Source organism: Palaemon carinicauda, chromosome 18, assembly GCF_036898095.1.
Source record: "Palaemon carinicauda isolate YSFRI2023 chromosome 18, ASM3689809v2, whole genome shotgun sequence".
In the NCBI taxonomy this organism is placed as follows: domain Eukaryota; kingdom Metazoa; phylum Arthropoda; class Malacostraca; order Decapoda; family Palaemonidae; genus Palaemon; species Palaemon carinicauda.
The window spans coordinates 64,467,719-64,486,275 of record NC_090742.1 but is presented as its reverse complement, the minus strand read 5'-3'; the positions used below and the strand labels follow the sequence as shown (position 1 = coordinate 64,486,275).

The following is an 18,557-nucleotide window of genomic DNA, read 5'->3' as shown; positions in this document are numbered from 1 at the left end:
AAATTGTAAAAGAGGAAGTTAAAAATGTAGAGTAAGTGTAGGAAATGATGGATGAACAAAAACTGGATTAGCTACAAGTTTTCGGTGTCTTGGACAAGCAGAAACCTTTACCACAGAAATGCATCTTTACGTGCCGAGCGAAGTAAAAATCTTTGACATTAAGCAAGGGAAAAAGCTATCCCTGCCGAAGCAAGACTGGAGCCTATGGGAACTAAATGTCAGAATCTAGAATCCACACCAAGACTGTCAAAAAGACCCTACATATATTCAGTTCTAGAGATACGGAAAATGATGAAAAATTCTTAAGGTGAGTAATGTGTAAAACTGTTCAGTTTAAAGCAGTGCAGTAGTACCTTGGTTTACGATTTATATAAGAAATAACAGAGATTCACTCTACTCATTCCACAAGTCCATAAGTAAGAATATGCACTCATATTTAAAGGTTTTTGATACAATGTCCAGTTGAAATTTGTCTTTGGAGCATTTTGGTTTTCTCATTATAATAAGGATCGTCGTACATACTGTATCGTTTAGTGTGAATTACAATAAAGATCTCCCTCTTTTCCAGGTGTGAGTATTTGTCAATCAATTGAGAGTTCTGCATTTTCCAGGGATATCATATATTTGAAGAACCACTTTTGGATTCTTTAATTTGTGAGTATTTTGTCATTGGTATTTTTTGTAATGAAAATATTTGTTACTCATCTTGGTTACTTTGATATCAGACTTACTTTAAGGGATATTTGTTCATACACATAATACAAACCTTCAACTATTGGTAGGACTGTGACTTCAATGAAGCTAGCACAGCTATTTAAACTTTTAATGAAGTATTAGTAGTAGCTAGTGGGTAGGCCCCTCCCACCTTCTATGTAGCGTAACCTTCAGTTGAACTTTGACTGCCGGAGAGTACAGACATATTTCTCGATGGCCTTGTTTGGCTGTTTTAATCTTCTGCTTTTTTTAATTAATCTTATTAAATGGAATTGTAGACTAAATCCATAGAGAATTCATTAACTAAATTCATCAAAGGATAGCTAGTGCCTATGGAACTAAGGCAAGTGACTCCCTAAAAGAGATTAGTTCACTAAACGTTTAACTGGGCTCCACAAGGCACTAGAAGAGTTGGAAGACGCAGGCCTACATGACTGAGAACTGTGGAGCATGAAGTGGGAGAACATGAGTGGAGGAGTACTGAGACAACTGGTGAAATCTAGCCGAGACCCTTTGCGTCAATAGGCGTAGGAGATGATGATGGTATTGTAGACAGTTATGTTTGAGGAATATTAATGGAAAAAAAGGCTAAGTTATGCAGTGGGAGGGAGTGTGGTACCAGGAGCCTTCTTTTATGAGGTTCCCATGGCTGAAAGAAACTTTTTTCTCACAACTCGCATTTGAACCGAGCATCGTTTACCTCCCTGTCACTTCTCTGGTGGAGACTATCCACTATCTCCTCTGAGCGAACTTTTCGCGAGGCATTGTACAGGAGATGTCTCGATATCTGTGAAGATTATCTGCATCTTTCTACCAAGAAAAGTGGAAAATCTTCAGACCAGCATATCCGGCGTCATTTGAAGAACCAGAACGAACTTCACTAGCACGCATTTACAAAATAAGGGTGATTGATTTGGCACTGGCCTTCAGGAAGAACATGTCACCATTGCAAGTCTTGAAGGCTTGAGTCTGGAAGCACTAGCCAACCTTTACCACTCACTACCTTTGTGATTATACCCATAAGTCCCAGGATACTTTTACCCTTAGGCTCCCGGTAGTTGTTCAGCAGGTTGATTAGCAAACCTAGCTGTGTCACTGGACAAGAAGCATCTCCTCCAAGATAGCAGTTGTGACGTAAGTCCAGGAAGAGATGTAAGAATGCCAGTCCTTTTTCCACTTTTGTTTCCCTTCTCTTAGGGTGCAGCGGCCATGCTTATATTTACTGGATTGGACATTTGATGCCGGTAAGCATCCCAACCAATGAACTTTTCTGTACATTTTAAGTATAGAAGTATATCTCCTGTCCTCCTTTCAAAGAAGATGATGACTGGAGATTTATACAAACCCATTGCTTTAAGTGACCACACATTTCAAACTTATCTTATTATAGATATAGGTTCTTCCATGACCGTCTAGCAAGATTTGGAGGAAACCTAGAACATTGTTTTCCCAGGTTTTGAAGTTGGCAGGAGTCATCACTTACGCTCCTTTTGTATGTCGAAGTCTTTTGCCGTTCTGGGATTTAAACCAGCTAGTTTTGTTATAGGACAATCTTCCCTCCTAAGGATAAGTCTCCTATTAAAGTAAGAGGTTTTTGTATTTGTGTAGGAACAAATCACAAACTAGAGGCCTTGAGTTACACATCATGCCTCGACTGTCCTGCAAGTTAAAAGGTTTAAAGGCCACTCATGAATGGCAGAGGCAAGGGACAGTCACATGGTCCTATCAAGCAGGACAATGCCCTAGAGACTGACCATATATACATATGATCAGCGCCCAAGCCCCCTCTTCACCCAAGTTAGGATCAAGGAGGGCCAGGCAATGGCTGCTGATGACTCATGAGGTAGATCTATAGGCTCCCCCAAACACCTTTATCCTTGCTCACAAGGATGGTGAGGTTGCAGCGACCAAAGAAACTAACAAGCTTGAGCGGGACGAACCCCAGTCTGGTGATCGCCAATCAGGGACGTTACCACATCGGCTACCAGAACCCTAGGTTTAAGCTCGAAGTGGCTTCTCAGTGGACTTTCCATAGGGGACCAGTTTACATATCGGTCTTTTTCTTCTTTCTCTTGAAGCTTGTCCCTATTTGGGGTCGTTGTAATGTTCTTCAACACACTATTCCATTTCCTTCGGTACAGTGCATCTTCCTCGCTCAATCACAGCTCCCTCATATCTCACTTCACACAGTTAATCCATCGCAATTTTGGTCTACGTATCCCTTTCCTACCTGGTACAGTAGTCCCATATCCATCATCTTCCCTATTGGACTGCCTTCCTCTTATCTCTTTATATGTACATACCATCTTGGTGTACTTTCCCTCACCTTGGTTGAACCTGATGCTATTTTGAGAGTACCTCTATGTTCGTTCTTAACTCTATCCTTTCTAGCAAGCCCTCATTGCTACCTCAACATCATCATCTCAGTTACATCGATCTTGTTCTCATCTCTCCTCCTAGTTGCCCATGTTTTGGATGAATACAGCATTGCAGGTCTCATAGCCTGGCGCTGGATCTTGCTCTTTAGTTTTATTGGCATCTTTCGATCAAACAGTACCCTACTGTATTTCCTCCAGTTACTTATCAGTGATCTTGTAGTAATGACCATTACCTTGAGTTCAGCTTCACTACTCCCATTTAAGGACTTAGGTTTGTATAGTTAAGAAAAAAACAAATTACCTGAATTTTTTTTTTTTTATATTCTGATCATTGTAGTAAATACTTACAAGTACAATATTTTTTGGCATAAAGAACAGATAGTTTTTAATGTGTCATACATTGAATTTTCTTTAGGGTACTGCCATTCAAAAAGCAAGTCTCGTTTCTTTCCATATCATTCATTTTACTTCTTTTTTTTCAGATTTCTTCATTCAGTATCAAGATCAACATGAATTCACCAGAATTGGAAAACATGTTCCTCATTATGACAGTTCTGTGAAATTTACAAATTCTTGTTCGTGAGGTAGCTCCCACCAGAACGAGGCCTGGCTTTAGTCCACCTTCTCTTAGAATCATCTTGATTTATCATGTGGTCTTTGAAAGCTTTGTCCGAGCTAGATATCTCGGGAAGTCCTCTGTTACGCATTTTAAATTGAATCAAGCAACAAATAGAGATTGATAAGATTGACCACATTGATCAGCAGAGATACGAAAATGTCATTAAAATTGTGGTTGATGAGATATAAAGAATGAAGTTGCTCTGATCATCGTAAGAAAGCCTTCCATTTATGCACTGTTATCAATGCTGCTCTCAAGCACTTCTTCCAAGTTATCATGGAACATGTATTACCATCAAATATCTTTGAAAATAATTTCTGAAATTTGTAATGGGAGCTTTAGTCATATATAGCAACTACTGTATTAGATTAAAAAGTTATTTCTAATATGACTTATTCAGAAGATATTTTTCAAGTCTCTTTATTGAAGGAAGGAAAATTGTCTCCTTAATTATTTGCTTCAACAAGGAACAAACACATGGTTTTATGTGGAATGACTGGCCGCCATCTATAACGAACTTTGTTCAGCCTGTCAAAGCGGTTGGGCATCTAAAACTGTAACTATGAAAGAACACCTCTTAAGACGTTTTTAATCAGTGATGGCGAATTGAGTGACTAAATTCTGTTCCTCGACTTTATCAAGTTGAAGTCTTTCAGTCTTAACCTAGAAAGTTTGGAAGAGTTGTCAAAAATCCATCCTGCAAGAGGACATTATTACTAGCTAAGCTACAACCCTAGTTGGAAAAGCAATTGCTATAAGCACAAGGGGAAAAACAGGGAAAAATAACCCAGTAAAGAAAGGCAATAAATAATATATGAAAGAAGTAGTGAACAATGAAAATATTTTAAGAAAAGTAACAATATTAAAATAGATGTCTCATATATAAACTATAAAAAGAGATTTGTGTCAGACTGCTCAACATGGCTTTCGCTGCAATTTTGAACTTATGAAGTTCCTCCGATTTAACTGCCAGATTAGGAAGATCATTCCACAACTTGGTCATGACTGGAATAAAACTTCTAGAATACTGTGTAATATTGAGCCTTACGACTGAGAAATCATGACTATTAGAATTAAGTGCATACATAGTATCATGAACAGGAAGGTACTGTCCAAGTAGATCTGAATGTAAAGGATGGTCAGAATTATGAAAAATCTTATGCAACATGCATAATGAACTAACAGAACAACAGTGCCAGAGATTAATATCTAAATCAGGAATAAGAAATTTAATAGACCCTAAGTTCCTGTCCAACAAATTAAGATAAGATTCAGCAACTGAAGACCAGACAGAATAATACTTGAAACAAGGCAGAATGAAAGAATTAAAACACTTCTTCAGAATAGATTGATCACCAAAACTCTTAAAGGACTTTCTCTGTAAGTCAATTTTTTGTGCAACTGAAGAAGACACAGAACTAATGTGTTTCTCAAAAGAAAATTTGCTATCAAGAATCACACCTAAAATTTTAAAAGACTCTTACAGAGTTGAAAAAACCATCAATGCTAAGATCCGGATGTTGAGTAGCCACTGTCCTCGACCTACTTACAATCATATTTTGAGTTTTGTTAGGGTTCAATTTCATCTGACCCACCATATTGTGTATATGTCTGTTAAAGTTTCAAGAAGATAGAAAATCTTTTATGGAGGAGGATATGACCGAGAAATGTCTGATAAACAAAAAATGGATTAGTCATCTACAAATTTTGAGTGAATTATATATACAGAACTGTAGAGTGAAGAGATATGTCCAATACAGTAAACATTGTTAGGAGCAAACAAGGCAAGCATGCTGAATGTGTATGCAGAAGCAAAAATGGAGTCTAGGACAATAAAGTCTGCAAGTTTAAATGAAACTTCAAGATCGGTCAAAGCATTCCATGTAGACGTGACACCAGAGACATGGGAAGCAATAGGATTTATTAAACGACAGACTTACAAAGGTGAGCATTGTAAACTACAATTTGATTTCCTATAAAGGATTCTTCAATTCCTTAATGTTAATTTTTCCAAAATTGTTATTAATGATATATTTCAGTTCCTTATGAAATAAACTTAAGATCCATTTGTTCTTACGTGAAATACAAACCCTCTTTCTTTAGCATAACATACCTTATTAACCCTTTTGCCCCCAAAGGACGTACTGGTACATTTCACAAAACTCATCCCTTTACCCCCATGGACGTACCGGTACGTCCTTGCAAAAAACTGCTATTTACATTTTTTTTTGCATATTTTTGATAATTTTTTGAGAAACTTCAGGCATTTTCCAAGAGAATGAGACCAACCTGACCTCTCTATGACAAAAATTAAGGCTGTTAGAGCAATTTAAAAAAATATACTGAAAAATGTGCTTGAAAAAAATTAACCTCTGGGGGTTAAGGGTTGGAAAGTTCCAAATAGCCTGGGGGTAAAAGGGTCAAGGAGAGCTAGAATGCTAATTGTAGTTTTGAAGCAAGAGGGCTCTTGTTTGTGTACCGGGGAGTTGGGGTATCCACCAGTCTTCAGAACGAAGGCTCTGCATTATTCTTCCAGCTGTAGTTTGATATGAATATGTTTACTACTCTTTTTACCTTCTACCTCGATTGTATTCAAACATAATACATGCTTATGTCATGTTTTATTTCTTTGTTCCTCCAAGATTGTGTCTATTGTAGGCTCTAGAGCCTTTAAATATGCAGCCCTTAGACTATACAATAAGCTCCCACTAGACATCCTGAAAAATTAGAAATATTAAGGCTTTCAAGATGAAACTGAAGATTTTCATGTTCTTTGAGTGCTTCGATAGTGTCGATTTGACAGTAAACGAGCAATATGCGGTGTGAAATGTCAAAAGCTTTCAAACGAATATGATAAAACGACTGTGGAGGTCCTGTAGAGAGTAGGGTTCCCCTGCTGTATAGGGGCAGAAAAGTAGCCATCAAAGTAAAAGTAAAGTAAGTAATGAACGAATGAAGTTTGAGGCTCAGTTTTTTTAATTCCACCGTAGTGCAATGGTGAAAGTTAAATCAATGTTTGATGTTTTAGTTTTCATGTTGCTTATATCCGTCTGTTGTTCTTATTGCCCTTTCGTAGGAGTATAATTTCATCGAGGATGGAACTCGTTCGTTAGAATTCATAACGAGGTGTCGATAGTTACTGGCAAGTTGCAACCCACCAACACACTTGAGTTTAGTTTGTTCTGTATTGTAATGATCTAATGTTTGAAGAGTTTGGAATCTAGTATAGTTTTATAAAGTCGAGTCTTCGTTGTTTTAATTGAAGGATTCTTGTTCCTGGTTTACTTTCCTTATGGTTTCATAGCTTCACCCTCCTGTCCGGTTGGTTTTTATTTTCATGTGTATTTTGACTTTTAATTTGTTACTTTTCTTTTTCTTTTTCATAAGTTACGGTACGTATTACAATTATGTTACTTTGTTTTCTGTCTTGTTGGATATTTGCAGTTTATGTGAATGGTTTGGTTTATTTTAGTTTTCTTAGTAGTATTTATTCCAAAGAAAAGAATCTTGGAATGTTCAAATGGAGAAAGAGTGGATGGTTGTCCGAGACATTAGTTGGGTTTTGGGAAGGAACGATGGAAATTTTTATCCAGATAATTTGGATTTGGAAAATCTCGGGCCTAAGAAAATTTATCCAGATATTTTGGAAAATCTCGGGCCTAAGAAATCTTTATCCAGATATATTGGAAAGTGTTGGGCCTAAGAAATTTTTATCCAGATATTTAAAAAAAAAGAAGCTTGGCCGATTAGTGACTGAATTTGGAAGAGTGTGTGAGAGAAGGAAGTTGAGAGTTAATGTGGGTAAGAGTAAGGTTATGAGATGTACGAGAAAGGAAGGTGGTGCAAGGTTGAATGTCATGTTGAATGGAGAGTTACTTGAGGAGGTGGATCAGTTTAAGTACTTGGGGTCTGTTGTTGCAGCAAATGGTAGAGTGGAAGCAGATGTACGTCAGAGAGTGAATGAAGGTTGCAAAGTGTTGGGGGCAGTTAAGGGAGTAGTAAAAAATAGAGGGTTGGGCATGAATGTAAAGAGAGTTCTATATGAGAAAGTGATTGTACCAACTGTGATGTATGGATCGGAGTTGTGGGGAATGAAAGTGACGGAGAGACAGAAATTGAATGTGTTTGAGATGAAGTGTCTAAGGAGTATGGCTGGTGTATCTCGAGTAGATAGGGTTAGGAACGAAGTGGTTTGAGTGAGAACGGGTGTAAGAAATGAGTTAGCGGCTAGAGTGGATATGAATGTGTTGAGGTGGTTTGGCCATGTTGAGAGAATGGAAAATGGCTGTCTGCTAAAGAAGGTGATGAATGCAAGAGTTGATAGGAGAAGTACAAGAGGAAGGCCAAGGTTTGGGTGGATGGATGGAGTGAAGGAAGCTCTGGGTGATAGGAGGATAGATGTGAGAGAGGCAAGAGAGCGTGCTAGAAATAGGAATGAATGGCGAGCGATTGTGACGCAGTTCCGGTAGGCCCTGCTGCTTCCTCCGATGCCTTAGATGACCGCGGAGGTAGCAGCAGTAGGGGATTCAGCATTTTGAAGCTTCATCTGTGGTGGATAATGTGGGAGGGTGGGCTGTGGCACCCTAGCAGTACCATCTGAATTCGGTTGAGTCCCTTGTTAGGCTGGAGGAACGTAGAGAGTAGAGGTCCCCTTTTTGTTTTTGTTTCATTTGTTGAAGTCGGCTACCCCCCAAAATTGGGGGAAGTGTATGTATTTTTCAATATTAATCTTACCCGATAATCATGTAGCTGTCAACTCCGTTGCCCGACAGAATTCTACGTAAGGGATACGCCAGCGATCACTATACAAGAAGGGGGTGTACTCACCAGCGCCACCTGTGGCCAGGTACTGCAGTACTTCTTGTTGACACCACCTCAATTTTTCCTCTGTCGTGCTTCCGGCAAGACCTACATGGATACGCTTATAATTTTGGAGTCTTGTTCACGGTTTTTGGTGAAGTATTGCTCTAAGATTTCAGCTTTCGCTGTACAGGAAACTTGTCTCTTAGCTTAGATAGCTTTTAGATTGATTTGATTAATGGTTAACGATATTTTGCTTTAATTGGAATTCCCCCTTGACTGTTCTTTGATTCAAGATGTCCGACCTTTCTCAAGCTCCTCCCCAAAGACGATGTAGGACTTGTATTAGGCGTATTCCGAAGGCCTCGGTTGATCCTCACACCGTTTGTTCCGACTGTAGGGGAAAATCCTGTCAGTTGGAAGATCGATGTGAGGAATGCGCCGGACTTTCGGAACTTGATTTTGTTCGATTCCTCAAGTATACCACTAAGTTAGAGAGAGAGAGAGTTAGGAGGAGTTCGGCTCGCTCTTCGCTTTATTCCTCACCCCATGATCCTCAACCTTTTCCTCCCCCTGTAGTGGCTACCCCCGATCCTACTATTTGTGCTCAGCCTGATATGTCTGATGTTTTACGTGCCATTCAGGCTTTAGGTGATAAAGTGGAGTCGGTAGTGAGTGACCACAAGTTCCTCTTGGCAGACGTCAAGGAACTTAAAGTGAAAAGTGCAGTGGGAAGTGGTAGTGCCAGTGCTGTGCCGAGTGCTAGTGTCAGTGTCAGTGTTGTGCGTGAGGGTACTTCTGTGCGTGCCAGTCGTCCTCCCAGTCCGGGACCTCTTGCAAGCTCCCAAGCCCAGGGGAGAAGCAATGTCGAAGGGCAAAAGGGTTCGGCAGGCCTTGATCGGCGCACAGCAGTATCCTCGGTGGTTGCGGACGTATCTTACAGAGATCGTCACTTCCACTCTCAGACGATTGAGCCCTTATTTTCCTCGTCTGCAGAAGAATTTTCGGGGAGAAAACGCTGGACTCAGGTCTCAAGACCTCTTAAGCGTAAAGTCCAGACCGCACGAGTTCTACAGCCCGGATGTAGTCATTGGGCTAGCTCTGACTCGCCGCAGTCATCAGGTGACTGCACGCCTCCTAAGAGAGGTAAGGCGATGCCTCAACAGACCTCTACTTCTGTTAAGGCTCTGCCTCAACAGACCTCAACGTCTGTTGATCCCAAGATGGCTTTGCTGCAGTCTATGCAGTCGCAGCTTGCGGTATTGATGCGTGAGTTTCAGGCAGAGAAGGTTACACCTCCTCCTGCGAGCGCTCCTCCTCCTCTACGCAGTCCAGTCTGCCAGACGTACGAAGTTGAGGTTCCTCAAGCTACCTCCATGCGTGAGCTACCGCGTTGGGAGTTGCCAGATACCAGCGTTGTGCAGCAACCTCCACCTTCCTTGAGGCAGGAACCTCTTACCACGCGGCAACCTCCTCAACAATGGGGACAGGAGTCTTATGCCTTACAACCTCCTCTACCTTTGAGGCAAGAGTTTCTTGCAGTAAGACCATCCTCGAGGCAGCAACCTCTTGAGGTACGACAACCTCTGCCATCCTTGAGGCAGCCACCTCAGCTCTCGCAGCTGATACCTCCACTTTCCTCGAGGCGAGAACCTCAACTCTCGAGGCAAGCACCTCAAGAACCTCAACTCGTGAGACAGGAGCCTCTTTCTGCGCAGCCGCCACCTCAACTCTCGCAGCACCCACCTCAAGAACCTCAACTCGTGAGACAGGAACCTCTTACTGCGCAGCCACCTCAACCCTTGAAGCAAGCGCAACTCTTGAGACATGAACCTCATGCAATGAGTCAGCCACCTCAACGCATGCATCTACCTCTTTCTCCTCAGCTTGAGCAGTCTTTGCAGCCTGAACCTCAGGTTTTACTACAGTCGCCTCTCACCACGCTTGCTCCCCAGACTCCCGCAGAGCCTCCTTCTTCCCAGCCTCATGACTTTGTCATTACCAGCCCTCATCCTCTTCAACAGAGACTTGAGGATGAATCCGCAAGTGTATATGCACCCGCTTGTCAGGATTCTGCCGTTCAGCATACCGCTGTAACTTTACCTCTCGCTTCTCAACCCTCAGGTGATGAGGTTTCTGAGGAGGAAGCTGCGCACCTGGATGATCCCTCTTCTGACGTGGAGGAACCCAAGTCGTTACCACCCTCCATTGACTTTCGCAAGGTCCTGGCTCTTTTCAGAGAAGTTTACCCGGATCACTTTGTTTCTGCTACCCCTCGCTCTCCTCCATCAGAGTTTTCTCTAGGCATGCAACCTGTTAAGTCTGCCTACACTAAGCTCGTCTTCGCTAGATCTTCTAAGAGAGCTTTGAGAATGTTAGGGGATTGGTTGCAGTCCAAGCAGCAACTAGGGAAGACGTCATTCATGTTTCCACCTACTAAGCTGACTTCTAAGGCGGGCGTATGGTATGCCACAGGAGAGGAACCAGGCTTGGGAATCCCTGCCTCTGCCCAGGCTGACTTCTCAAGTTTGGTTGACTCTCCACGAAGGTCGGCTATGAGGCGCTCTAAGGTCTGCTGGACCTTTTCTGACTTAGACCACTTCTTAAAGGGAGTCTTTCGCGCCTTTGAGATTTTTAATTTTCTCGACTGGTGCCTGGGGGCCTTGAGCAAGAAGACTGCCCCATCTGACAAGGACTCGGCCATGCTTATAATGTCCTGTATGGATAAAGCAATTCGCGATGGTTCCGGCGAACTTGCCTCCATGTTTGTTTCGGGAGTACTCAAGAAAAGGGAACAACTTTGCACCTTCCTTTCCACTGGTATCACCTCTTGTCAAAGGTCTCAGTTACTTTTTGCTCCGCTTTCTAAGTTCCTGTTTCCTGAGGACCTTATCAAGGAATTGTCTGCGGCTCTTATTCAGAAGGACACTCATGACCTTGTGGCCTCTTCAGCACGTAAGGCTAAGGTTGCTCCTTCGGTTCCTAGAACTTACCGCACCCCAGTGGCCGATACTCCTGCTACAAGATTTATTCCGCCCTTTCGTGGCAGAGCCCCCAGCCGAGGAAGTACCCGTCCAGACGGTTTCAGGGGCAGGTCCAAGAAAGGTCCCAAGCCTTCGAAAGGCAAACATTGACTCTCCTCCTCTCCAGACAGCAGTAGGAGCCAGACTCAAGATCTTCTGGCAAGCTTGGGAAAGAAGAGGTGCAGACGCCCAGTCTGTCAAGTGGCTAAGGGAGGGTTACAGGATACCATTCTGCCGCAATCCCCCTCTGACCACTTCTCCCATCAACCTCTCTCCCAACTACAAGGAAAAGGACAAGAGGCTAGCGTTACACCAAGAGGTGTCGCTCCTGTTACAGAAGGAGGCAGTGGTGATAGTCCGGGACCATCAATCCCCGGGCTTCTACAACTGTCTCTTTCTGGTGGCCAAGAAGACAGGAGGTTGGAGACCGGTGCTGGACGTCAGTGCGCTCAATGCTTATGTCACCAAGCAGACGTTCACTATGGAGACGACGAAGTCGGTCCTAGCAGCGGTCAGGCAGGAGGACTGGATGGTCTCGTTGGATCTGAAAGACGCTTACTTTCACGTTCCTATTCATCCAGACTCCCAACCTTTCCTGAGATTCGTTTTTGGAAAGGTTGTGTACCAATTCCAAGCCCTGTGTTTTGGCCTAAGCACGGCGCCTATGGTGTTTACGCGACTGATGAGGAATATTGCGAAATTCCTCCACTTGGCGGACATCAGAGCCTCCCTTTATTTAGACGACTGGCTGTTAAGAGCCCCCACAAGTCGTCGCTGTCTGGAGAGTCTCAACTGGACTTTGGACTTGATCAAGGAACTGGGTCTTTTGGTCAACTTAGAAAAGTCCCAGCTTATTCCTTCCCAAACCATCGTTTACCTGGGAATGGAGATTCGGAGTCAAGCTTTTCGGGCTTTTCCGTCGGCCCCAAGAATCAGCCAAGCCCTAGAGTGCATTCTGAGCATGCTGAAGAGGAACAGATGCTCGGTGAGACAGTGGATGAGTCTAACAGGGACCCTGTCATCGTTAGCCCTGTTCACCGAGTTAGGGAGACTCAACCTCCGCCCCCTTCAATTCCATCTAGCAGCTCACTGGGACAAGAATATGACGCTCGAAGCGGTCTCTATTCCTGTTACCAAAGAGATGAAGACTACTCTCATGTGGTGGAAGACCAACATCCTTCTCAAGGAGGGTCTATCGTTAGCGGTTCAGACCCCCAATCTTCATCTCTATTCGGACGCATCAGACTCGGGCTGGGGCGCGACCTTGGACGGACAGGAATGCTCGGGAACATGGAACAAGGAACAGGAAACGCTTCACATCAACTGCAAGGAGTTGCTGGCAGTTCATCTGGCTTTAATGAACTTCAAGTCCCTCCTGCTAAACAAGGTGGTGGAGGTGAACTCCGACAACACCACAGCCTTGGCATACATCTCCAAGCAGGGAGGGACCCATTCGAGGAAGCTGTACGAGATAGCAAGGGACCTCCTCATTTGGTCAAGAAGTCTAAACCTCTCACTGGTAACGAGGTTCATTCAGGGCAATATGAACGTCTCGGCAGATCGCCTCAGCAGGAAAGATCAAGTCATCCCCACGGAATGGACCCTTCACAAGAGCGTGTGCAACAGACTTTGGACCTTGTGGGGTCAGCCAACGATAGATCTGTTCGCCACCTCCATGACCAAGAGGCTCCCTTTGTACTGTTCCCCAGTTCCAGACCCAGCAGCAGTTCACGTGGATGCTTTTCTGCTGGATTGGTCCCATCTCGAGCTATATGCATTCCCGCCGTTCAAGATCATCAACAGAGTCATTCAGAAGTTCGTCTCTCACGAAGGGACACGGCTGACGCTGGTTGCTCCCCTTTGGCCTGCAAGAGAATGGTTCACAGAGGTACTACAATGGCTGGTCGACGTTCCCAGGACTCTCCCTCTAAGAGTGGACCTTCTACGTCAACCTCACGTAAAGAAGGTACATCCAAACCTCCACGCTCTTCGTCTGACTGCCTTCAGACTGTCGAAAGACTCGCTAGAGCTAGAGGCTTTTCGAAGGAGGCAGCCAGAGCGATTGCCAGAGCAAGGAGGATATCCACTCGTAGAGTCTATCAATCCAAGTGGGAAGTCTTCCGAAGCTGGTGCAGAGCCAATGCAGTTTCCTCTACCAATACCTCTGTAACCCAAGTTGCTGACTTCCTGTTACATCTTAGGAATGTTAGATCTCTTTCGGCTCCTACGATCAAAGGGTACAGAAGTATGTTGGCTTCAGTTCTCCGCCACAGAGGTTTGGATCTTTCCTCCAACAAGGATCTACAAGACATCCTTAAATCTTTCGAGACTTCTAAAGAACGTCGATTGTCCACTCCAGGCTGGAATCTAGACGTAGTCTTAAGGTTCCTTATGTCTCCTAGGTTTGAACCTCTCCAGTCAGCTTCTTTCAAAGACCTTACTCTCAAAACTCTTTTCCTCGTCTGCCTTGCAACAGCCAAAAGAGTTAGTGAGGTTCACGCCTTCAGCAGGAACATAGGATTCACATCCGAATCAGCAACATGTTCCTTACAGCTCGGATTTTTAGCAAAAAATGAACTTCCTTCACGTCCTTGGCCTAGATCGTTCGAAATTCCTAGCCTTTCCAACATGGTGGGTAACGAGCTAGAGAGAGTTCTTTGCCCTGTCAGAGCTCTAAAATACTATCTTAAAAGGTCAAAACCTATACGAGGACAATCAGAGGCCTTATGGTGTGCCATCAAGAAACCTTCGATGCCTATGTCCAAAAACGCAGTTTCGTATTATATAAGGCTTCTGATTAGAGAAGCTCATTCTCACATGAAGGATGAAGACCTTGCTTTGCTGAAGGTAAGGACCCACGAAGTGAGAGCTGTAGCCACTTCGATGGCCTTTAAACAGAACCGTTCTCTGCAGAGTATTATGGATGCAACTTTTTGGAGGAGCAAGTCAGTGTTTGCATCATTTTATCTCAAAGATGTCCAGTCTCTTTACGAGAACTGCTACACCCTGGGACCATTCGTAGCAGCGAGTGCAGTAGTAGGTGAGGGCTCAGCCACTACATTCCCTTAATCCCATAACCTTTTTTAACCTTTCTCTTGAATGCTTTTATTGTTGTTTTTTGGGTTGTTACGGTAGGCTAGAAGCCTTCCGCATCCTAGTTGATTTGGCGGGTGGTCAATTCGTTCTTGAGAAGCGCCTAGGTTAGAGGTTGTGTAGAGGTCCTTTAGTATGGGTTGCAGCCCTTTATACTTCAGCACCTTAGGGTTGTTCAGCCTCCTAAGAGGAACGCTGCGCTCAGTAAGGAAGACGAACTTATTAAAGGCAGAGTAATGGTTCAAGTCGACTTCCTTACCAGGTACTTATAATTTCATTGTTATTTTGAATAACTGATAATATGAAATACGGGATACTTAGCTTCTTGATATACATGTACACTGGTTTTCACCCACCTCCCTGGGTGTGAATCAGCTACATGATTATCGGGTAAGATTAATATTGAAAAATGTTATTTTCATTAGTAAAATAAATTTTTGAATATACTTACCCGATAATCATGATTTAATTGACCCACCCTTCCTCCCCATAGAGAACCAGTGGACCGAGGAAAAATTGAGGTGGTGTCAACAAGAAGTACTGCAGTACCTGGCCACAGGTGGCGCTGGTGAGTACACCCCCTTCTTGTATAGTGATCGCTGGCGTATCCCTTCCGTAGAATTCTGTCGGGCAACGGAGTTGACAGCTACATGATTATCGGGTAAGTATATTCAAAAATTTATTTTACTAATGAAAATAACATTTTGGAAAATCTCGGACCTAAGATATTTATTGGTAAATAATTATACTAAACCACCGAGTTAACTAAAATGTAAATAAGTATTGTGTTACAAATGTACGTCAGAAATTTTGAAAATTATCTGAACTTTTAGGATGAAAGTGCTCCACTGTATATATTTTTATTGAGTTCTTTGATTAATTTTTTTAGGTTTATTAATTGATATAAAATATTTTAACCGTTTTACTTGCTATGAATATTTTGTTGAATGTTTTAATGCAAATATTTTTTATACCAAAACTTTTTATTTCATTTCAGATATCATCTTTTGTGGAATCAAATGTCGTGGAATGATGTTGTAAAATCTCCCTCAACTACAGACCAGCGCTCAAGTCTTCAGCGTCCTTTTAACTCAACCAGGGGAGCCTCCCAGCCTCCATGCTGGGCCATAGCATATATGCAGTTCAAGAGTCTTCATTGGATTGAATACGAAAATCTTCTATAACTCTAGCATCATTAGTTTTGATGTTAAACTTTCAATATGAAGTTCGAACATATCTGTTTGCGTGTGTGTGTATGTATGATGGACATTAGGTTTTAGATACATCAGATTCATCATTCATATACATGTTACTAGTTTCTTGATTTGGAAGTCTGTCTTCTTCTATCTTCTAAGCTTGACACACTTTGTATTATAGTATAGTCTTTCTAGTCACTTTTATATGATAGGATTAGGTCCCTTAAGAGTTCCCTTGCTTAAGGGTACACTCAGGCACACTATTCTATCCGTTTCCATATTTCCTTTCCTCATTAAGGTACTTTGAATAAGGGCTTATATATGCTCTTGCTTTTTGAACTAGGGTTGCAGCTTAGCTAGTTATAATAATAACGGATTTTCATTTCATATTAGTTGAAGAAGCGGCTTCATTTTCTGCTCGATTGATTTTGAGTGAAAGTGGGAACATAAACATGGTTCAGAATTGGTAATTGTTTTGTTAGCTATAGTTATTAAGTAAATTTTAATTTATTGGGTAAATTAAGGTGCTTTTCCAACTAGGGTTGTAGCTTAGCTAGTAATGATAATAATAATAATGCAAAGGAAGGACTGAATACTTGCTTGAGGTATGATCCATTTGAATACCAGAGTGCTTGGATGATAGAAATACTATTGAAGATTTTAATATGTGATGTAATCAAATCCATGTAATTTTTAAGTAATTTTATAACAGAAAGTCCTCAACTTACAAGCTTAATAGGTTCCAAGATATTTTTAAGTCAAATTGTTCAAGTCAAATTTTTTTCAATTTGGCTTGGGTAGGATTCACCTAATTCACATGCCTACGATTTTCAGCTGCAAAAGTCAACATATAGTCCTGTTTCATATTGCTTTCTGCATTAAAGGCCGCTCATGAAAGGCAGAGGCAAGGGACAGTGACATTGCCCTATCGAGCAGGACAATGCCCTAGAGACTGACCATATATACATATGATCAGTGCCCAAGCCCTCTTTCTACACAAGCTATGACCGAGAAGGGCCAGGCAATGGCTGCTGATGACTCACTAGCAGATAGACCTATAGACTCCCCCATCCGTAGCTCACAAGAATGGTTACAGCGACCAAAGGAACTAACGAGTTTGAGCGGGACTCACCAGTCAGGATTTCTACCCAAGCTAGGACAAAGGAGGACCAGGCAATGGCTGCTTATGACTCACCAGCAGATAGACTTATAGGCTACCCCAAACCCCGCATACTTAGCTCACAAGAATTGGGAGGTTGCAGCGACCAAAGGAACTAACGAGTTTGAGCGGGACTCTAACCCCAGCCTGGGGTTCACCAGTCAGGAACGTTACCGTATCGGCCACCACAATATTATGCTATGTTGTTTTATTACAGTATTTACTTATTAGCTTTTGATACAATATCTGATACAGTATTTATGTCATTTGGATTTGTTTGTAAGTTGAGGACCTTCTGCTATTGGCTGAATTGCCCAAAACAATTTGAGTCGTTAAGGTTTTGTAAACAACACAAGTGTCAGGAAGTGTTTAAACTTATTATGGATCATTATGAATCTACTGTTGAAATAAGGGTTTTACTTAAATTCATGTTGTGGTAAAGTTTTATCATTATTATAGGGAGAATTCTTTTTTGTATAGAGTTGATTATCTTGTCTGGTTCAACTGATGTAAACTTTAATTTGTAGTTATCAGGGTAAATACCTTCATGGCACTTTGTGTTGTTCATTTTTTTGTGTTAGTTTAAGATTTATATTAGTTTTTGAAGGTGTTTATAACAGGCAGATCACATTTTACTTATTGGAGAAGAGGTTTGTGTGAGTGAATGCGAGCGTGTGCGTGTGAATGGGTAAATGATATCCTCTTATATGAAGAGTAGGTGTTAAATTAGGAGGAATAAGAAAAAGTGTATAGACAATTAGTTCGAGTGTATGCATGTGTATATGTGAAGGTATAGAGTTAATTACCTCAACGAAAGTACCTGCGATTCATGTACTATTCATACGAAAGAGGAATGGCTCAACTGTTTTGAAGAAAATTATTTTGTCATAGTGCATGTAAGACACTTTGTTCTTGCTGGAACGAGGCACAAGGTTAACGAATAATGCCTTGATTTTATTTATGGCTGCTTTGGTACTATTTGGTTAGCCAAATGAAAAGTGAGCTTGTTTATATGTGAGTGTGTGTGTACAAAGTACTTTGATTAGCTGTAATCTAGACCTCGACATCAACTGATAACTTCCACAGTTGAAGAACTCTCCGTTTCTATAGAGAAACTCCAAATGGGGTCTGCCAGTTATAATCCTTGTACGGTTAATGTTAAGGTTTTATTGCAGCAGTGGTCAAATTTTAGTTTATTTTAGAAATCTAAATTTTATAAACTAGATTTTTGTGTCGGTCATAATGAACTGCAGTGATTTTCTGTGCAGGATTCTCTGTCCTGTTAGTTTGCTATAGTACAGGTAATATCAAAAAAAAAGTTTTCATCTCCAATTTAGGCAGGATGACAAGTAGATTAATTACTTGCTAAGTAATTTGAATATAGGTTCAGTAACCTTATTTTTAGATTTATCATAGAACAAAACTGTTTTAAAAAGTAGATTTAATATTCTGTTCCTTTAAAGTAGAATTTAATATTCTGCAACTTTAAATTCAAATTTAATATGCAGTGTTTTAAAGTAAACTTTGAAACGCACATGCATATCTGTGCGTGGAAATAAACAATTGGCAGATTTT

The 18,557-nt window shown here is 41.7% G+C and overlaps 1 long non-coding RNA gene across 1 annotated transcript; it reads left to right on the top strand.

Annotated features, from left to right (window-relative positions):
• Positions 1–18,307, top strand: LOC137657866 (uncharacterized). The gene is made up of 4 exons (XR_011047226.1): positions 1–307; positions 569–654; positions 3,575–5,655; positions 15,625–18,307. It is a non-coding gene; the product is annotated as an uncharacterized lncRNA (long non-coding RNA).
• Positions 18,308–18,557: the final 250 nt, after the last annotated feature.